The sequence below is a fragment of the Panthera tigris genome, chromosome C1 (assembly GCF_018350195.1).
Source record: "Panthera tigris isolate Pti1 chromosome C1, P.tigris_Pti1_mat1.1, whole genome shotgun sequence".
Lineage (NCBI taxonomy): Eukaryota > Metazoa > Chordata > Mammalia > Carnivora > Felidae > Panthera > Panthera tigris.
The window spans coordinates 121,649,746-121,673,389 of NC_056667.1; the positions used below are offsets into that span (position 1 = coordinate 121,649,746).

Here is a 23,644-nt window from a genome sequence, read left to right on the forward strand (position 1 = left end):
AACAATTATAACCATGTACTGTAATAAAAGTTACAGAAATGTGATCAATCTCTCCCTTTCTCTCAAAATATCTTTCTGCAATGTCCTCACCCTTCCGTCTGTGATGACATGAAATGATAAAATGTCCACTTGATGAGATGAAGTAAGGTGAATGGTGTGGCCATAGTGACATAGCCTTAGGCACACTACTGACCTTCTTAAGACTCACCAGAACAAAGAGCATCTCCTCCCAGGCCATGGTTAACCACGGGGGACAGAAACTGCTATGGAAAACCAAACAGCAGGTAAGAGGGGGAGGAGGAACTACTGTATAAATGTAAACACAGTATATATGTTTGCTTGCAAGGCTTCACTTCCAAATAGCAGTCATGATTAGTCAAAGTATAAATACTTAGATCACTTGAAATTTCTCAGAAACATGCTTAGGTTGCCTTAATTCATGTCCCTTTTTCTTTTTCTTTCTTTTTTTTTTTCTGGTAGAGGTGTATGGACAAAGCATTTCATAACTGCTCTAGATTACTGTTTATCCATTCATCTATCCATACATATATTGGATTATAACTTTGATTTCAAATATTTGCTTAAGTTTCTAGATATCTCTATACCTAGGAAACAATAATCTTTGCCCATTTACCCTAAGTTATATATGAAGGTTGCGCAATTTTGATGGAAGGTTTTGCATTAACACCAAATGGTATTGCTAAGTTAAGGGTACATTTATAGTTACGATTGTCTACCTAAAGCCAAGACACTCTGAGCAGAATCAAAAACGAAAGAAAAAACAATGTCAACTACTGTTGGATAAGGTCCTTGCTGTAGTAAGTTAGATTTAACTCTAAGTAGTAAGTGGTGAAATACCTAGAAATATCTTTTCCGCCTTTCTTCATAGAAACTCTGGCAATGGTAGGGTGAGGCAGTGTGCATTTTGAAGATTCATCTTGAGCAAGATCTGAGAGAGTTATGTACTGTTTAAGAACATATATTTATGTTACTTAATTTTAATTGTGAAATAAAAAAGCTCTTTCAAAGTGTTCTCCTCCCATGAACAACTTTGGGTGTTTCATAACCAAGGAATGACTCAGTTCTGGAAAGTCAGAAAAAAATGGGAAATAAATCATGAAAAATACATTTAAGCAAAAGATGTCACTCAAACATGTCCAGATGAGGTTCTGAAATAATTTTAATCTGAGAAGATAATAATACGTTAAGTATAAATATATGTATAGAGAAGTAGGTGGGGGAAGAGGTCAGGATTAAGGACATCAAGATTGTCTCTTATTTTTTTGCCTTGGTTAAAGTCCTAAGTACATTTAGGGATTTTTTTTTTTCTTTTTCTTTCTTTTTTTTTTTTTTTTTTTTTTTTTTTTCTAGGGAAGATAAAGAGAAAAACAAAACCTTATCTGGACACACAACCAGTCTTTTCTTTTTTTTTTTTTTTTTTAAGTCTTCTTACTGATAAACTATTTGAAGTATCAGTGTGGCATTTTTGCTAAATTGTACTTCTCTGCAACTTAATTTCCAATTCCATTAAATCGAATTCTGACCTCTCCCTTTGATGAGCTAAAGGTTTTGCAAATTATGTGCAGAATATCTAACTCTATACATCTAATTTCTTTTTTCTCACTGTTTTTCTGCAAACCCAGCCTTTCCAAATGATCTTTCATGTTAATACACCACAGAACAGACACTTTTGGCCAGAGATACTCAATGCCTGTAATTAAAACTTAGATAGATACCTCCTCTTTGCCAGGGAAAATAAACATGGTTTCTGTAAATTGGGTCGTAATTATGTGCTTTCCAAAAGCCTCTATTTCAGAGTTGGTCCTGGGTTACACCCAAAGCTAATTTTCAGTTCGGTGGCTCTGTTCATAAATGTGAAATACTGAACTGTTGGATATCTGACCCATTTCTCATTCCAAAAATATATTACAAACATCCCCTATAGTGAAATATAGGACACAAGTACATGAACCTATTATAAGGAGAACTATTTTTAAAGGTATATTCTGTTGAAGAAATTTTAGTATAACATTTTGAGAAAGCAGAGACAATGCAACACTGTAATTACAACAATAGTACTTCTTATTTTCCCATTTCTTCTACTACCACAAAAAATATGCCTTTGTTACTATATCATCTATTTTGTTAATAAACGATTTCTGATGTTCTTGGAAAGTATAGCAAAATAAACACCTTTGCATAGTCTAGATTTTCCACTGTGGGTTGAAAATGAAACTTTTCACTAAAATCTGTATAGATAACCTAACACTAAACAAGAGGCTTGAGCAATTTTTGTCACTGATTTTTTTTTTTTTAATGATGAGCTGACTATAAATTTAAAAGTGACTAACCAGTTTGGTTAATACAATCTAAAGAGTTAATGCTAAAAATCTGTTGCTTATCGAATTTAACAAGTTGTTTGAGTTTGTTTCTATGTTAGTATGGTAAAATTATTCTCTATTAGGCCTAATAAAGAAACTATGTATAAACCTTTCTCTGTGTGTTGCAGAGATATAGAAAAAAGATACCCATTAGCAGAGGGAAATTGACAAAGGACAGAAGTGGTTTTAAAAAAGAAAACCTTGTTATATCTGCCTCAATTTCAAAACAATCCCATCTAGCAGTTCACAAGAATGAAGTATGTGCCAGGCATTATGCTGCTGGGTTGTAACAAGAAGGCGGGGAGGCATGTCTGAGTAAATAATTCACTGTAGAAGGTGGTATGTAAATAGGGAAAGAAAAGTTAAGAGATTACAATATTTTACAGTGAGTGACTAAATAGAATGTGACATTTTACTGGAGTCCTGAAAGGTGAATAGGAATTTTCCAGCCAAAAGAAAGAAAGGAGGTTATGCTAGGCAGAAAATAGTGTGACCAAAACAGCACAGAGGCTGAGAAGCTCAAAGACTATTTGAGAAGTGCAAAACAGGGGGACTGAATCTCCTTGCAAGTGGAAATAAAGGAATGGGAAATAGTGCAAGAGAGTCTGATTAATGGTCAAGTTATGACACATATAAGTACAATGGTAGGGAGTTTGGCATTATCTTCTTTGCAAGAAGGAGTGATAAAGGCTTATAACATGGGGCCTTATGTATTCTATAAGTATTTATACAGAAAATTCTGCCGTGGCTGTGGAAACTCAACTGGAGGTAGGAAAGACCAGCTAGAGTGAAGAGATGACAGAGGAAGCATTTTTAGTAGAGAGCCCAGAGGAGAATAGCACTCAAAGGGAATGAGAGGTTGTACTTAATAATCTAAAGACAGAGGGGATAATAGGAAAATGGGGGGATTCAAGACAGACTGTAGTGGTAGCTGGAGCCCAACTGGATTGCTTAGGAGTGAGGAGAGGAAAAAGAAGGGATAATGTGGATTCTGAAACAGATATTTTTTGTTGAGAAAAGACATAGTCACTATTTCAATGTTTTTAATAGGTGTTAGAGAATAAGGTATTAAACTTCACCTATTTTAGAAACTTTTAAAAAATGTTAGACATTTTGAAGCAAATAAAACATATTTCTCTATTTGAGAAGACATATATCCCGACTTCTATCATTCTCTAAACAAGAATGTCCTATGAATCAATTTGCAAATGGCTACACTCACTAGCAATTAGTCTATTTCTAGTAACGACCTTAGATATAACATTTTTATAATCTGATTTCCTCCATGTACAAACTACCTGTTCTTTTCAAGTTTATTTATTGTTTTCCCTTGAACATGATCTTTTCACTGCACTACACAAAAATTTCTATGCCCTGGACTATTTATTCATTTTCTCTTTCTCTTAAAAAACAAATAAACAGACTTCTTCCTTAATTCCTCTGTGTACAACCTCCCAGCCCCAACCTACATGAGTGCATTGCAATATGTATATGTCCCATCTTAAACTTGGGCATTTCATTGGATAACTTCCCTGTGAAGACATCAATAGTTGTGTTGGTCTTCAGGTTTCTTCCACTTCTTAAAACCTCTTGAACTTCCTAGTGCATTTTTAGCTCACCAGATAACACATATTGCTTTGTACTTGTGCAGTTTCATGTTAATTGCTTTGCAAATATTGAGTTAGTTCCTTGTTCATGAAAGGCACTATTTTAGGAATTTGATGGGTACTTTAAGTCACCTCCATCTAAAATACCGATCACTGAGAGAAAAAATGGTGTAACACATTTTGTGGTCCTACCTTAGACAAGTTAGTAGACTCTCAATACATAGCAGTTCCCTACATGTGTGCATGTATAAAAATGTGTTTTGTTTACATATATGTGAATATATATGAACTATATATTATCTATACACAGTTTAAAAATATATTATAATATATGATATGTATATTTTACAATAATATTATATATTGCATATATAATATAAATACATTTATATTATATATAATTACATATTATATACATATATGAATAGTTATATATGTGCATAATTATATAAATATATATTCATATATGCATATATATGTATATGCATAAACACATATATTTATATATATTATACATATATGTATGTATAACACACACACACACAGTTAAAAACATGAAAAAGGTCCAGAGTGTAATCACTTAGGCTAAGTCCCACATCATCAAACCAAGACTTAATTACATTGCTGGCTGTCCCAGAAATGGAATCTTAAACCAGTCATTCAGAAATCACCTGATTAGCACTAGTGAGGTTATCTGACTGATAGCCCCCTGCCTTCTCCTAAAGGAAAGTAATTTTACAATAGCCAACCCACTTTTTTGCATTAGTATAACTTCCTTGCTTCTGTTCTCTTCTGTCTGCAAATATCTTTCATTCTGTATAGCTCCTCAGAGCTCCATTCTGTCTGCTAGATAGCATGCTGCCTGACTCAAATAGATTTTTGCTCAGATAATCTCCCTAAAATTTTGATATGCCTCAGTTTATCTTTAAAGTTTCTCTGAGTAACAATGACAGAAAGAAATGCTAATGACAATAAATTAATTACAATTAACCTTATGTGGAGTCATACAATTGTATACAAGACTTATGTTCTGTCCCTCTTTTTTAAAAATTTTTTTTAATGTTTATTTATTTTTGAGACAGAGAGAGACAGAGCATGAATGGGGGAGGGGCATAGAGAGAGGGAGACACAGAATCGGAAGCAGGCTCTAGGCTCTGAGCCATCAGCCCAGAGCCTGACGCGGGGCTCGAACTCATGAACTGCGAGATCGTGACCTGAGCTGAAGTCGGACGGTCAACCGATTGAGCCACCCAGGCGCCCCTGTCCCTCTTAAATAAAACTTTTTTTTTAAGTTTATTTATTTATTTTGAGAGAGAAAGTGAGTGAGTACACAAGAATGGGAGGAGCAGAGAGAGAGCTAGGGAGAGACAGAATCCCAAACAGGTTCCACATTGTCAGGGCAGAGCCCAACACTGGGCTAGAACCCATGAACTGTGAGATCATGACCTGAGTGGAAGTCAAGAGCTGGACGCTTAACTGACTGAGCGAGACACCCGGGTGCCCTTAAAGAAAATTCTTCCTTTTGAGAAAATGCGAGCCTTTCGAGATTATCTGACCACTATGGAAGAATAACACTTACACTATTCTTCCTGCTTTCTCTCTCATGTCTCTGAAACAACAGCACACAGAATTATGCCGCTTTTTTTTTTCAGAAATAGAATATTGGCATTGAAATGTCAAAATAAACGGAACAAGCAAATTTCATTTTGCCTGTGACAATAAAAAAGATGAATACTTAATAAATGCAGCTTTTTGTATAAGGTGAGAAAAACAGAGTCACTGCATGTGTGAGTAAAAACCTGCTTTTAAATATTGTAAAATAAGAAAATGGCGAAATTCAAGGTAAAAAAAAAAAATTCATATCTGAAAGCAGATTGCCAGAAGGGGGGAAAATAAAGTTGCATGCTGGCCTTTGAAAGGCAGAGAGGCTCACCAGGAAACAAAAATGTTGAGTGCTTTGCATGCTCACAAAATTGTCAGCCCCACAATTTGGGCTTGTTCTATGTACCCCTCCCCACTCCTAGCTAAATGAGTATGTATCTTTTTACAAAACAAAAAACACTTTGATATGCTAAGAGACCTTAAAGGATTAAACACTTGTGAGCAGACACACACACATACACAAACCAAGAAATTAATGTAACAACAAAGTAAACCATGAAAAGTGGTTTGATGAGACTACCCACAGTCAGGTATAATAAACATATTCACTGAATATAAATAATTATTAACCAACTAATGGAGTTTATATGCAGAGCCTTAACTGTGGCCTTGTCCCCACTAGTCAGGATCACCAAAGTAATGTCCCAACTTCTTTAATATATTCATACACAAATCAGTACCTACAATTGCTTTTGTACTATGAAGAGACTCATTAATTGAAACATCACTGAATCATTTCCCATAAAACATCTCTTATCACCTGAATGGCATTGACTATGGTTAGGATGGTCTAATTCCATATTAATGATCACACACCTGTACAGATTACCACATCATGGTCATCTGCCTGTTCTCTGCCAATCTTTCCATGGTTCCAATTCTGATGACTGAACACTTATTTGTATTTGTTTTATAATCGTTTAAGTGAGTTCAATGAAGATCAGGTTTCTACTTTTAGAGCACATTCAATTTATTTAAGCTTGCTCATCACATGAATCAAAAGTGTTAAAATACATTTCTGGAAGGGATGCCATTTATCTAGCCCATCCATTCTAGGAACCATAATGCTTACCAGTTAGAGTTTACCTGGGTCAGATACACATCCTATAAAAACATTTCCCAAAGTATATACACAAAAGCACTTATTCCTTAAGGCTTTGAGGAAAAATACTTGTTTTTCTATTAAGTTTGGGTGTTCCTACATATTTATTTCTATTTTAACATTCTCCATGCCTATTAAATGCTCAGAAACATCATTCATAAACAGTGTAAATAAATCATTTTTATTATATATTAGTCACACCTAATTCACATATTATCAGGGCTCTTTGAACTTACTTTCCTGGGATGCTTTTGCTCTATTTGATCACATGTTGCCATTTAGAGCGACTTCTCAGACTCTTGTCTGCAATTTCACCAAGTTCAGACTTGAAACACTAAACTTCAGTTACAATGCCTGTAGCCTTTGCAACCTTTCTTCTTAATTACTCACTGCAAAGTTTCACTCTATTCCTTCCATATGCTGCAAAATGCTGGATGACAGATACTTGTTAATTGAAAATGCTGTTATTCTGTTTTTTGAGACAGAATTCTGATCTGCTCGTCTCTAAATATTCTCAGTTTGTCTGCATTACTGCAGCAATTGCAGCACATGTTACACACCACTTCTTTGAGAAAAAAGATTAACTTCTAATTTGAAGCCGAAACCAGCTTCATAGGTAACAGAAACACCATGATAATTTCTTTGCTACATTATAAATCATCTCCTTTCCTTTCCAATATAAGGGAGCTCAATTGTACTTTTTTGACCTCCTTCTATCCTCCATTGTTTAGGCTGTACAGCCCCACGTGTAAAGTGCCCATGCTTGCCCTACATACTGCAAGATTACTGAACCGAACATCTATTCTTTCAGACTCACTACCAATGAAAAAAGGGCAAAAAAAAAAAAAATATTAAACTGCATACATCTCTATTCTTCTCAAATCCTGGGCCTGTGTTTTGGGTTGAGAGAACATAAAATTCATAGAATGTTTCAATGAATCATTCATTTAGGCAATGTATAGCCTAGCGTGTCTTTTGTTTATGGCTACAATGGTAAGAAAGTAATGCTTTGGGGAAAAGGTAGAAGAGATAACTTCTTGATGTTCAGAAAATATTCCACAATCCAGGAAAATCCTAGGGCAACCATATATCCCTCCAGTGGGGAAATAAGTATACCAGGTTGGGTGGTCACCCTGAGTCCCAGTTGGCCAATGACTCAGCCAGCACATTAACATAAAGGAAATAGAAATTGCAGGCATATAATTCTTATCAACAGTAAAGAAGGCTAAATGCACGCCTTCCTACTTTTGCATCATCCCTTTCCTAGCTCTCAGTGCTTCCCTCTTTCATGACATTTTCTGCCTGTGAGGAAGTCCCAGATATTAAATGTTAAACTAATTATAACCCTGGATAAATGCTTTGGATGGAAAGACGTGCAGTCACTCTTGGATCCTACTGGGAAGACCCCTGATAGATTTTATGCCACCAAATGAGGTTACCAATGCTCACAGCAGGAAGTGTGCTTTTCTGAAGTTCTTGATAACTGCATTCCTCTTCTTAGGTCTACCCCGCTGATCTGATGATAACTTTTCTACTTTCTATAGCATTGAATTAACCAGACAGAGAAGATTCTCAATGAATACATATTGAGTGAATCAAACCAAAACCTACTCTCAGGACTATTTGCTGGAGAATATCACTGCAGAAGGTTTACCAAGATTTCATCTTTCTTATTAGTAGAACGTGTCTCTCTTTTATCTACAATAGAGTGTCTGCAGGGGAAGATACAGAGCTCTATCATAAGGCTATTTTCACTGGTCTCCTGAAATTTTATTAAATAAAATTTTTTTACATATTTTTCTAGCGTTTGGGTTTATGAATGCTATAAGTCAAGGTTCTTCACACAATGGTTCACTTTCTAACTTAATAATATTCCCAGAGTCTTCCTAGCTATAACATAATTCCTAATATTCTTTTTATTGGTCAGTATTCTAGGTAAGCTTGTTTCTATTAATTAATTCATTAAAAAAAACCCCACAAAACTGTAGTCTATCAAATATCTTAAAAGGCTAAAAACTTACTGAATGCATGGACTCTGAAAGCAATTTGAAAATGTCACAGAATCAGCTTTTGCTTGAACTTCACTCAAGGGAATCATGTATTTATTTCTTTGCCTTATATAGAACGGAATCAAGGTTGGAGCCAATAAAGAACCCTCATTACCACTGTCATTTTGAAATCTCATCTTCAGTTCTGATGGGCTATCAATATCATGAGTCTTTCTCTCAATCTTTCAAAGGCACACAGCCCCCAATGTTCTCTGCGAATTCATCATTAGTATATGCTATTATCTCAGTAACTGAAGAAGAGTGTAGGATTAGAATCTCTACAACAAAATGAGGAAGGAAAATATTTCTTTCATTTCTCACTCTTAACACCTAGGTCATAAGCACAGATTGATTTGAGTTTATTTCATTATCCCTAGTACCACTTTATTCCCTCAGCATTCCACATGTAAGTTTGCTCCACCTAAAACGCCATAGAGATTTTTGATGTGAAAAAGCTGAGAAACGACATCAGTTAAAAACTGCAGGCAGTTATTCTGTTTTGAAAGAAATAGAGACATGAATTTATCTTTGAGACACCTCATCCCTTTGCTTTGAAAAGCCATCTTGTTGTGATCCCACATGTTTCCCCCTCATCCACTTTCCATGTTCCTTGTCTGCTCTGAGTCACCAGAGGCTGACCTTTACAGACTGGGTTTTGTGATGGCTGCTGTCTGGTTAGATTCAGCTAATAGAAGGCAATGTCAAGAGAACAGAGGACACTGGGGCGCCTGGGTGGCTCAATCGTTAAAGCATCCGACTTCAGCTCAGGTCATGATCTCAGGACTTGTGAGCTCGAGCCCTGCATGGAGCTCTGTGCTGACAGCTCAAAGCATGGAGCCTGCTTTGGATTTTGTGTCTCCCTCTCTCTCTGCCCCTCCCCCACTCACACTCTATCTTTCTCTCTCTCAAAAACATTTTAAAAATTTTTTAAAAGAGAGAGAAAAGAGGATAAGAGAGAGAGAGCACAGTATTTCTTCTTTCCATCCTTCTGGTGACAGTATTTCATTTTTGGAGGTAACTGAGACCTCCAGAAATATTCTTCCTACTTGGTAGCTTCTCATCCACTTCCTTTTTCCACTACGCTCCAATAACACTACTTTATTCCTTCATCCATTAAGATCTGGGCAGAGAGGTTAGGTACCAGTGTCCCCAGATTGCTTGTCCCTGGGTACCTTATCATCCTTTGTGTGTTCCCTTAATCCTGAGTTAAACTCCTTGGCTGTAATCTCCTTGAGGGTAGGGATTCTGGCATTGTTCATCACTCTACCAGTCACAGAAGAGTACCTGGTACTTAGTAGGTTCTTAGAAGAAGATACCAATACTAAAAGTTCCGTCTAGAATAAGGCAAGAGTTTAGGATGTTTACTTGTGTTTACCACTTACAACTTTCAGAACCTCAAGACTGGGATACTCTGGAAAGTGCACAGAACTTGGTACCATACAGTCCTGATTGCTTTTGCCTTTCCCTTTCACCTCTGAGGTACTGTGGTCAATTCTCTGTGCTTCAATATCTTCACTAATAATAATACTATCTCATAAGTAACATTGTTAGGATTTCATGAGAAAGTTTCCTAAAACACCCAGCACTCTCTCTAGCACACTGAAACCAAATCCTACTACACTTGCTTTAAGAGGAATGTATTTTCAAAACCTGGCTAGCCTTCCTCTTTCATGCAGAGTAATAGAGCTGTTAAAAAGAATGGGCTCAGAATGGCCACTCAATCAAAATACCAAATGTTGAAAAGGTCAAAGAAGTATAGCTACCTTTATAATTCATAGATTATTGAATGCATTAACATTCTAATCCCTCATTCTTAAAGAAAAGATTATAATAAGGACCCCAAATGGCCACACATCAATCCTCTCCCATGACAATAGTTGTTCCTTTTCTGGGAAATGTAGAAAAGTAACCTCAGCTGACACTGAACTTCAATTTGGATGCCACACTGTGCTTCTGGTTTTGATAACAAATGGATACCCAGGAGGAGAGCAATAGGAACTACGTTAGATGCTCACAAAAGAAAAAGGCTTTCTAATATGCTGTGGGTTAATTTCAACCAAACTGCCAGGTCTAGAAAATTATGTAATTGACATCCCTGTTTAAGAATATTTTGAGCTTTCACAAGGCTGGGCTGGGCTTTTTACACAGGCTTTAAACAAGCAATCAAGCATCTGTTTCTCAAATTAAAGAGCCAAAAGACTAACTGATGTGAGTTCATGATTACAATGTCAAATATTTCTTTGTAATTGTTGGACCATTTTCAACTCAATCAGTTTTATTTTTATATTTCATGGTATTTCCTGGGATGACATAGACTCATAATCACAGTCGGTTAGAATTATAAAGGGCTTTAGGGACCTCTTAACCCATCCTTCTCATTTTATAGATGAGAAAACTGAGGACCACAGAGGGTAAGTGGTTTGTCTAAGGTCACAAAGTTAGCAGCTAAACTGGAATAACAATGAAATCAGCTTTAATTTCAGACAGCTACTGAAAACAGTTCATACAAAGTGCTTTTTTTTTTCTTACTAAATTTCTCTTTAAGAGCTTAATAACATCTATGATGAGAAAATTACAAAATAAGTTGCTTGCATCATGTGAAGGCAACTATGAACATCATGAGAGATAAATACCTTAGTATTAAAAAGTTGTGCTCGTGAAATCTCCCAAGACAACAACCATACTTTCCTTCTTGCTTTCCTTCCCTCCAGCAGCCACACATGCAACAAGACTACAACAAGGTTAGATCACATGTAACTTAAGGAAATTTGAAAAACAACTAGTTACTCGGGAAAATCAAATTTATCATTTCATAATAAGAGTTTAAAATATAGTTACTTGGGGGGGGCGCATGGGCTGCACAGTCTGATAAGCATCTGACTTAGGCTCCAGTCGTGATCTCCAGGCTTGAGAGTTCGAGCCCCGCCCACGTTGGGCTCTGTGCTGACAGCTCAGAGCCTGGAGCCTGCTTCAGATTCTGTCTCCCTCTGTCTCTGCTCCATCCCCGCTCGCACTCTTTCTCTCTCTCTCTCTCTCTCAATAAATATTAAATAAATAAATATTAAAAAATAATAGTAAATAAAATAAAATAGTTACTTGAGGGGCGCCGGGTGGTTCAGTCGAATAATCATCTGACTCTTGATTTCAGCTCACAGTTTGTGAGTTCAGAACCCACACTAACAGAATGACAGTACAGAGCCTTCTCGGAATTCTTTCTCTCTCCCTCTTTCTCTGCCCCTCCCCTGCTCATGCTCTGTCTCTCTCTCTAAATAACACTTTAAAATATAGTTATTTGAAGAAATGTGTAAAATATACAAAATATTACACTCAATAAATGGCACTGGCACAACGACAAGAAGTGGGAAGGAAGGGTGCACATAGTAGAAAAGACACGTAGGAATAGCATGATATTTATATACTCTAGGCAAGTATATAATCTGTAGAAGAGATGGATTAACATCTATAATACGCATTCATTCTAGTAGATGTTAAAGCCAAATGGCCTTCTGTTAAAGATCATAGTCCTAGAATGCTGGTTTCAAAGTAATACAACCTAAAAAAGGACTTGGTTCGATAAGTTTTGTTTTGGCAGACAAAAAGAGACTTTATTTTGCATGATGATAGTCAAAAAAAAAAAAAGGTAGGGGGGAGAGGGAATATTGCTGATGAGTGATTTAACCATAATTACGAGGAACATGTAAGCTCTCTTTCTTTACTGTTTTTGGCAATAATGGAGATTCAATGTTGTCCTGATGATGAAGGATTTTACTTTGGTTTATTTGCCCCAGGCTAAAGATTAGACTTAGTTAGTTCTGGATGTTTCTTCTCCAGGCCTCAGAATGGAATGGTATTTTCTAATTCATCAAGACTGGTGGCCTCCAAATGGATTGACTTGAGTTAGACAAACTGTGCCAGTAATCCTGGAACTATTCTGACCTACTTTCTTAAGTATTAAGAATACACACCCATAAAACTTCTTTGATTATTTTTTTCTCTGTTGCATTCCCATACCACAGGGCAAATACAATCAACTGAATAAATGTAGATTTCTAAGATGTAATCTCTTATCATGTAGCTGACCTACCATGCTAGCTATTTTTCTTCTTCTCCCCATCACCCAAAGCCAGATCTATTCTCTGTCTTACTTGGTATCCAGGGAGCCTGGCTTCTATAGACGGCAGATGTCAGTTCCCATACCCTCTCATTTCCTGTTGGGTTTGGCAGAGTGGAATGACGGAAAGGTTGCCTTGCTGAGGTTCTTCTTAGAAGCATACTTCTCCATGGCCAGAGTTCCTGTTGGCTGGCCTTTCCTTCAGGACCCAGTTCTCATTGAACTCTGGTAAGATAATTTTCTTCCCTAATTCCTTCTGGCTAAACGGGTAGAATGACTTCCAACTGTTGTAATTCCTTGAGTGCCTCACACTTCCTAGATAGTTCCTTTATCCTTGTCCTCATTTCTGTAAATAGTACTCTCATAGCTTCTTTAACTTCCCTTTGATTAAAACTTTGGTGTAAGCCCTTTGTTCTAGCTAAACTAACATTTGATTTGCCAGTATCGTTATCACTAAAAGTATCTATTTTTTTGTCTGTGTTCCATTACAAAAATTATTCTTGATGGGCCAGAAGGAAAAGGATGCCTCATTGTGCTTGGGTCCTCACAGGCCACTGTACAATCATGCACTTGGCATTTGACTGAGAATGCTGACTGACAGCACAGGGTATACACTATCTCATTTTTTTTGAAAGTTGTTTTTAAAAGCCTTCATTAAAACCATTTCAAGGCACACAGGCTGCCAATGAGCTAGAATCACTTATGCCTTTGATTTGGACTGTGATGACCAATCTATTTATTTCTTAGCCAGAAAAAAAAAAATAGCTATATTCAGTTTATTTTGTGCCAGGATATGGAAAAGAAAAAGAAAATAACTTGGTTTCATTATAGGTCTGGAATTTTACAAGTCTTGTTTTGAAAGATCATGTAGGGGGATTCATAATTTACAGGAATCCATGATTTTCATATGTCTCTGATTGTCCCCAAAAGATCTGGATTTCTGGGGTGCCTGGGTGGCTCAGTCGGTTAAGCATCCAACTTTAGCTCAGGTCATGATCTCGCAGTTCATGAGTTTGAGCCCGTGCTGGTCTCTGTAATGACAGCTCAGAGACGGGAGCTTGCTTCGGATTCTGTGTCTCCCTCTCTGTCTGCCCCTACCCCACCTGCTTGCTCTTTCTTTCTCTCAAAAGTAAATAAATATCACAAAAAAATTTTTTAAAATCCTGATTTCTTACTACTAAAATTTGGAATTTTCCATCTGGAATTTCATTCAATTATTATTTAGTCATATGTGCAATAAAACATTTATTGAGCACCTACCATCCACCCTGTTCTAGTCTTTATTCTAGGAACTAAGATTACGGTGGTATGGAAAATGAACATTTACAATAAACTGATAAACATATGAATAACTTAGATAATTTAATATATAAATACACACTAGAAAGGAAATAAAACAGGGCAATACAACTAAGAGATGGTACAAAGAGACTTTTGATAGAGTTGACAAGGAAGGCCTCAGATGTCACTTAATCTAAGACCAAAATGACCAGAAAATGTCAGATGTATAAATGTCGAGGGCAGGGGTCAGCAGACTCTAGTGGACTAAATCTAGCTTATCACCTGTTTTTTTAAATAAAGTTTTACTGGAACAGAGAAGCATAGCCATTTTCATCTGTTTGTGTATTTTTTTTCCCATTTGTTTATGTATTACTTGTGGCTGGTCTTCTGTTACAATAGCAGGCAGAGTTGAACAGCAGTGACAGAGACCACATGGCCCCCAAATATTTACCATCTGACCTTTTAGAGTAAAAGTTTGTTGACCTTTGGTCTTGGGGAAGAAAATTCCAAAAATAAAGAAGGGTTAGTTCCAGGACTTAGAGGCTGGAACAAGTTTGGAAGCTCATGTGACTACAGGTGGAGAATTGATAGAGGCCATGTCTGCTGTGTGCAGGGTCAAGACAATGATAAGCAGACTGGATTTTATTCTATATGCGGAATGAAGACACTTTGGTTTTTATTTTGAAGGTGAAATGACCTATGTTTACTTTTGAAATGCCAAACACATTCTAAGAGATGTATTTCATGTACAGATTTTTATCTCATTTCTTCCTAACAAACATCTAGTTAGATAAAATAATTGGTTTCATTTTAGAGGTGAGAAAAATAAAGGCTATGTGAATTTAAGTGACTGGTCAGAGATCAAAAGGCAAGTGGCAGAATTGGGACCTGCCCAATCCAAGAGACTGGTGACTTCATGAGAAATGAGACATTTTACTTCTAATTGCCAGTTCTTGGTGTGTCAGCCTGTGCACCATGATTACTCTCATACATAGTGATAATGTAATTGAGAACGTAGAAACATAGTCTGTCCCCCTGAATGTATCTTCTACGTGTTTAGTGATGCTTGAAATTCCACTAATAGAAGGTCAACCATTTGGCAACTCTACCTAGGTTACAGATTATTCTGATTCACTTTGTTCATTTAGCTAACTTTTCTGAAGCGTAATTAAAGAAGTACATGACATTCAAATAAAAATAAGGCAATAAACCAAGAATTATTGTAGTCCTTCTGTCCTAAAGACATCTTTATTGAAGGAACAAATGTATTTAGAAAGTTTTAATTTGATGATACCCACAACCTCCTGGCTAGTGTGTGACAGAGACCCTTGAGAAGAAGGACCAACTCCTACCTTTCCTTATATCCTCAGCCTTTGGCTCAGTCCTTGGCCAGCTTTAGATGCTAAGGCTATGCTTTTGAAGTAAATGAATGTCTTAGATGCAAATAACTCCAGATCAAGCATCAAGATAGAATTTTTCTGGACTCAGAACTTATATGCAAAATGTAATTCGAACTATGTGGTGAAACTGAAAATGCCCAAATCAGGCTCTGTCTCTTCTCTTGACTCTCTGACCCCACCACCTGCCAGCACCATCCCCATGTGGGAAAGTGGAACTTGGCAGATCATATTAATGGAGCGCTGAAGTGAGAGGGAGTAGAAGGGCAGGAAGGTCCTTCTGTTCAGGTTTGCACATTCTTCCTCCACTGCCTCCTCTCTTTCCTTTATCTGTGATTCTAATTAAACATCCTCCAGGTCCCTTTGGATGTTCTGTACCAAAACCCCAAGTCTCCAAAACCTGTGCTAAATTCTCCAAGGTGTGGCTCTGCCCTCTTCTTTTGCTGGACAGGAGCAGCGACAGCAGCAACTGGAGGAAAGAGGGAAGGGCTGAGAACTAAGACAGAATTCTCACCTGGACCACTGCAGACAAAGAGGGGAAGAATAAGAAAAGAAGATCATTGACAGGAGAATGTACCTCAAATGGAACCTCCATCAGGAAATCAGCATTCTTTGTAACAATAGACATGGTAATGCCCAGATCTCCTTGATGTCATTCAGTGGTGATTAGACTCTAGAGTTGCTGTATCCAATAAATGCAGTGTTCACTAGCCCCATGTGAGTATTGAACACTTAAAGTGTACTAGTGTAACATGCTGAAATGACAATACTTGAATATATGGGATTAAATAAAATATGTTATAATTAACTTCTCTTGCTTAGTTTTACTTTTAAGAAAATGGCTGTTGAAAAAATTAAATTATGTGGCATTGTACAGTGCTACTCTAGAGAAAGAAAATAAAGCTGGAGAGCAAAGAGGTTAAGAAATAGAATGTAAACTGAAGAAGAATAAAAAACCCTCACCCAGAATTTTACCAAACATTTAAAGAAGATTTAATCCTGTTTTTCTCAAAGTATTCTGAAAAATAGAAGAGGAAGGAAACCTTCCAAATCCTTTTGATGAGGGCAGCATTAACCTGATACCAAAATGAGGTAAAGACACTACAGAAAAAGAGAACTACAGGCCAATATCTTTGATAAACATACATGCAAAAATCCTCAAGAAAATATTAATGAACTGAATCCCAACAATACATTAAAAAAATCATATGCCACGATCAAGTGGGATTTATTTCTGTGATACAAGGGTGGTTTAATATTTGCAAATCAACGTGACACATGACATCAACAAGAGAAAGAGTAAAAACCTTATGATCATTTCAAAAGATGAAGAAAAAGCATTCAACAAAGTACAATATCCATTCACGATAAAAACGCTCAACAAAGTAGGTTTTGAGGGAGTATACCTCAACATAATAAAGGCCATATATGAAAAACCCACAGTGAACATCATCCTCAATGAGGAAAAACTAAGAGCTTTTCCTCTAAGGTCAGGAACAAGACAGGGATGTCCACTCTACCCATGTTTATTCAACATAGTACTGGAAGTCCTAGTCACGGCAATCAGACAAGAAAAAGGAATAAATGGCATTGAAATTGGTAAGGAAGTAAAACTTGCACTATTTGCAGATGACATGATACCATATATAGAATGCAATAAAGACTCCACCAAAAAACTATTACAACTTATCAATGAATTCAGTAAGTTTGCAGGATACAGAATTAATATACAGAAATTCAATGCATTTTTACACACTAATAACAAAGAAGCAGAAAGAGAAATTAAGAAAACAATCTCATTTACAATTGCACCAAAAATAATAAAATGCTTAGGAGTAAGCTGAATCAAGGAGATGCATACTCTGAAAACTGTAAAACACTGATGAAAGAAATTGAAAATGGCACACACAAAAAAGGAAAGATATTTCATGCTCATGGATTATAAGAATAAATATTGCTAAAATGTCCATGCTACCCAAAGCAATCTACAGATTTAATGCAATCCCTATCAAAATACCAACAGCATTTTTCACAGAACTAGAACAAATAATCTTAAAATTTATATGGAACCATAAAAGACCCAAATAGCCAAAACAATCTTGAAAAACATCAGAACTGGAGATACCACAATCCTGGATGTCAATATACTATAAAGCTGTAGTAATCAAAACAATATGGTACTGGCACAAAAATAGACACACAGATCAATGGAAGAGAAAAGAGAGCACAGAAATATACCCACAATTATATAGTCAATTAATCTTTAACAAAGGAGGCAAGAATATGCAATGGGAGAAAGTCTCTTCAACAAATGGTGTTAGAAAAACTGGACAGCAACATGCAAAAGAATGAAACTTTCATACACCATAAATAAAAATAAAAAAACAGATTGAGGACTTACATGTGAGAAATCATAAAAGTCCTAGAATAGAGCATAAGCAGTAATTTCTCTGACATCAGCTGTAGCAATATTTTTTTAGATAATGTCTCCTGAAGCAAGGGAGACAAGCAAAAATAAACTATTGGGACTACATTAAAATAAAAAGCTTCTGCACAGAAAAGGAAACACTCCACAAAACTGAAAGGCAACCAATTGAATGGGAGAAGATATATGCAAATGACATATATGATAAAGGGTTAGTATCTAAAATATATAAAGAACTTCTACAACTCATTGTCAAAAAGAAAAAAAAAAAGAAAGAAAAAACACAAATAATCCAATTAAAAATGGACACAAGACATGAAAACACATTCCTCCAAAGACACACAGATAGCCAACAGGCCCATAAAAAGATGCTCAACATTATTAATCATCAGGGAGATGCAAATCAAAATGAGATGTCACCTCATACCTGTCAGAATGCCTAAAATCAAAAACATAAGAAACAAGTGTTGATGAGGATGTGGAGAAAAAAGACACTTGTTCACTATTGGTGAGAATGCAAACTGGTGAAGCCACTGTGGAAAAGAGTATGGAGTTTCCTCAAAAAATTAAAAACAGAAATACCATATGATCCAGTAATTCCACTACTGGGTATTTAGTTAAAGAATACAAAAACACTAATTTAAACAGATATATGAACCCTATGTTTTTTGCAGCATTATTTGTAACAGCCAAATTATGGAAGTGGCCTAAGTGCCCACCAATAGATGGATAAAGAGGATGTGGTATATATACATATACAATGGAATATTAGTCACAAAAAAGAATGAAATCTAGCCATTTGCAACAAGATGGATGAATCTAGAGGGTATTAAGTGAAATAGGTCAGTCATAGAAAGACATATACCATATGATTTCAATCATATGTTGAGTTTAAGAAATAAAACAAATAACAAAGAAGAATAAAAGAGAAAACCAAAAAAACAGACTCTTAACTATAGAGACCAAGCTGATGGCTACCAGAGTACAGGCAGGGGTGGGGGTGAACTAGGTGAAAGAGATTAAGAGGACACTTATCATGATGAGCAATGACTAATGTACAGATTTGTTAAATCACTACATATTGTACACCTGAAACTAACTTAACACTGTGTGTTAACTATACTGGAATTAAAAAAATACAAAAATTTAAAAAATAAATAAATAAATTACCCTTCCCTCATTTCCCAATTTGAACACAGAAAAGACTCCAAACATCATTATTTAATTAATAATTTACATCCTCTGAAAGCTCATATCACTGGAAATCACCACCATTCCAAACTATTACTTGTCCTTAATTGGTATCAAATGATTGTTTTTTGCTCCTAAGACTCTGTAAGCTTTAAAAGCAAGGAATGCCCCTTAATACTTGTTTTTATTCATCATCGTGTCTACTGAAACAATGACTCACATATGCACTCAATAAGTATTGATCTTCCGATTAACCAAAATAAGATAAGGGGTAGAGGTTTAGAATAAATAGTTAATGAATTAATGGCCAGCTTAGCTGTGTGTGTGTTTATGCATCTATGCCAATGTAAGTCACACAATGTTTAGCATGAAGTCATTAAACACGAGTTCCTTCTCCCTAGCTATCATTTCTAGGGAAATATTTAATAGAAATATACAAGGTGATGAGAACCATATTCCTGATAAGGACTCCATATCCACTTTCCATTCCCAGCCGAAAAAACCTCTTCCCACTGGAAGTGGTTTCCTCTCTTCGTCAACCTAGTGCTTTACAGTGGAGAATAATGTGAATCCCACAGACATAACGCTTCTCCCAAAGACACTGATAATAATAAATGCTTAGATCTGGGTCTTGGAGTGTCCTAACACCATTTAGCCGTGCTTTTCACAAGACTAAAAGTAGAATAAAGCAGAAGGGTTTTGAAGCAAAAAATTTACATCATAGATCATACAGTATAGCAGATATCAGCCATCAGTCACAGACCTATTTTTGTAGGCACAGTGTTGTTGAGGAGAAACTAAAGACTCATATCAGAACCCAGAGTCTGTGGGGACACTTATACTGAGTGCATACTATGTATGGATCCAATCACTTTGCAAATATTGTCTATAATTTAGGTATTCTTATCCCCATTTTACAGATTAAGAAAATGAAACTCTGAGAAGCCAAATCATCAGAGCTCCCCTATCTAGCTTGTGCTTTGCTTGGAGCCTAAAATCAAACATGTCTATGACTGGCTTGCATGATTCCTTCCTTTGCATATGTGCATTCTTTTTGTACATGATTATTTGTAGTAAATTGTACAGCATTCTTCTCTCAGAGTGTCTGTTCATTCATTATCAACACATTTTTTGTTTGCTTTAAGAAGGCCACAATTAAAGATCCCTTTAGGGATAGTTGGGATCAGTAACAAGACTATTTGAATCCTGATTATGACACAGTCACAGGGAAAATGCAGATGAGCAGTGCCCTGTATGGAATTCAGTTGTCATGAGGCTTAACTGTGCACAGGTAACATGCTGGAAGTTGCATGCTGCATCAGCACTGATGCTCAGGGGAATTGCAGAATCCCATCCCTCTCCCCAAAACAAAACAAAACAAAACAAAAAACAAAACAAAACAAAAAAACAGAGTAACACAAATTGCAGTCTACCCTGGAGCATTAGCCAAGCATGTGTTGCTTTGTTCTGTAAACTGGAGATCTGGCCTCTATAAACCCCAAACCGTATCTTTGCAGGAATAGAGCTGTGAACTTTTCCATTTCATTTTTGTGCCAATCACCCAGGTTTTTTTTTTTTTTTTTTTTTAGAATGTTTATAACACAAAACAAACAAGACAAAAACCCTAAAGATTGTGGGAGTGGAAGTAAGGGTGAAAGAGGATGTGGGTGGGGTTGGAGAACAAAGGCATTGAGGCTGCATGGTTTTTTATTGGGAGTTATTATTCTTTAGAAAAAGGTACAATCACTTTGAGAAAACACTGGAGTCTTTACAATATAGCAAACCAAGGTCCTGATGCCTTCTAACTTCAAATTTCCCTTGGTTTTGACTAATGGTTCCCACAAAGAACACTCTTGAGAAGTATGTAGATTTGCACACTTTTCAAAAGATACTTAAAAATTAAAAGTAGGTGTTACCTTCAGGCAAAAGAAGCTTTCTTTGATAGTGCTCTTTCACAGAGGTTTATATTTTATTTTGAACAGGACTGATTTCGGTTTGGAAACCTATGGAGAGGAATGCAGGGCAAAGTGGAGTGGTGCCCTGAACAGGTCCCACAGGAGTTGGAAAGTCAGGGCAGAGACACCAGGCCTCAGACAACCTCTTCTAGTGAGATATTTTTGTTCTTGAAAGCCTGCCCTGAGAAAAATAGGGAATCTGAACCACTCATGTGAGTTCAGAAAAAAAGTGGATCTCTTCTATTTCGTTGTAGAGAGAGCACATGGATCAGACCTCATCTATCTTTTAAACTATAGCATTAATGGGATCTTTTCCTCAGAAGGGAGGATGGGAAGTGAAGAGAGGGTACTGGAAGCTTGGGGTTGGTGAGGTGTAGAGAGTGGTGATGGTGTCACTGGAATTAGAAGTTATTGTTATGGCGGAGGTGATGATGATGGGGGGGCAGTGCTAATGATGGAGTGATGGTGGCAGTGGAAATGGCAGGAGAGACAGGGTGTTGGTGGAAAGAAGGTACGGAGCATGAAAAATGTGCACAGAGACGGGACAATGAGGATTCTAAACACACGCCTCAATTGTCCCATGGTCCTTCATTTCCTGACATATGTCCTCGTTCACCATATTGAGTTAGGCTTTCTGAAATGTTGCAACTTCAATAATTAAATTGTATAATTTGTACAATTTCTGTTTTTCCTACTCCAGTCACCTGAAATCTTAATACAAAATGCTGTCTTGTTATTGTTGTTGCTGTTGGGAAGGAGAGACAGAGAATGTACTCCTGGCCTCTTCTGTGAAAATTCACGTTAGGCCTCAGAGCATTAGCTTGTTTTCCTCACTGTTGGTTTGCCTTAGAAGAAATCTGTGGGGGAAAAAAAAATTCATCCAAAGGAGAAACTCAGGGATGAGAAAGACATAGAAGGCAGGGGCTATCATATTGCCTAGAAAATATTATCTCTTCTATTTTTAACATGATGCCCTTTCTGTTGCACCTCTGTGTTATCAGAAAAATCTTCTGGGGAAAACCCCTGGGCAAGTTTCATTGACAGGAAGGATAAGATCAATTGTGTGAATAAACTGCTATGGCAAACTAAAAGAATGCTAGCAAAAAGAGGCTCAGAGGGAAACCTAAGGTGAGGACCCTTCTCTGTGTCACATCATTATCCATGATTTTGCATGCAGAGTTCCAAAGTGGGTATCAGCAGGGAATAAAGAAAATAACACCAATGCAGCAACATAAAACTAACATCTATTTGCACACACACCAAGGGAATGTTGGATAAAGAAGAGTTGGAAATACTGATATTGCTGGAAAATGTGACTATCAGCTCAGTCCATAGGGGATGAAAAGGCTTGGATTACCCCAGACTTGAGCAAGCAGTACTGAAATACCTTCTATCACCATGTAAATTACTGGATTATAAAGGTGGGTCCAACAACTCCTCTTTACAAATACTTATTCTTGGGCACAATCCTCAGGGTTTCTGAATAAAAATTGCAAGCCTGGGGTGGGGCTGGGAACTCGTTTTACTTGTAAACTCCTTCAGGAGTTCTTGTTCAGCCCACCAAGACTTGTCTGTGTACCAGATTTCAGAAACAGCTGATGTAGGGACTTTGCCCACAATAGTAAATTTATCTGTCATCAGTAACTGTTAGTGTAGTTAGAAATCTCTCTTCATATTTATGATAATCAAGTAAATCAAAAGCAATGATTGAAAGGAAGTAAAACAGGTGGAAAAGATTTAAATCTGGATAACATGAGAAACAAGGGCACATGATTTACCAAAATATGGGAGGAGGGGATGGAACTGGATTTGAGGACATTCCTTCTAGTGAGGAAGTTCCCAAGGTCATCGAGTCTGAACTGTCAAAATCTCATCCAATTACAGAAGTTTACTGATCATTTAGAGAGAGGAGAGTCCCATTCCAAAAGCCGTTGGGGCTGGGGTTAAACCTGAATATTTGCATGTAGGCCTTGGAACCCCCAGGGAAGATCAGAGAGCATGAAGTCAGAGATGGGATGGAGGGAATAACATCTCACCTAGAAAACAGTGGTTCTGTGAGTGAGACACCCAGACCAGCAGCATTCCTGTTACCTGGAACTTAGGCTAATTCTCAGGCTCTACTTCCCTCTTCCTTCTGACCTATTGAATAAACTCTGCACCCCTCGCCTAATCTGTCCTAACAAGCCCCATGCAGCTAAAGCTTGAAAAATCACTGTGCTGAAGGAACCACACTCAGCTGAGATGTGACTGCCTTCAACTAAAATGACCATTTATGTCTTTCTCCAGAGCAGTGCAACTTCTTCCTACACAGCTTCTCAGCTGTTTTCATTGCAGAAGTTTTAAATTCATATAATTAACTGACCCATTTACATGGTGGTCACACGAAAAGGGACAATTTGCACCAAAATCTTTTTTTTAAGTTTCCACAGAGAGCTGCTTGCTGTGTGGAAGAGACAGTTTTTCTAGCATCTGCTACTTTTATCA

General features: G+C 36.8%; 1 long non-coding RNA gene across 1 annotated transcript; it reads left to right on the top strand.

The window, feature by feature from the left end:
* The first annotated feature begins 245 nt into the window (after positions 1-245).
* On the top strand, positions 246-16,366 carry LOC107181247. Its single transcript, XR_001512063.2, has 3 exons — positions 246-284; positions 13,025-13,139; positions 16,041-16,366. It is a non-coding gene; the product is annotated as an uncharacterized LOC107181247 (long non-coding RNA).
* Positions 16,367-23,644: the final 7,278 nt, after the last annotated feature.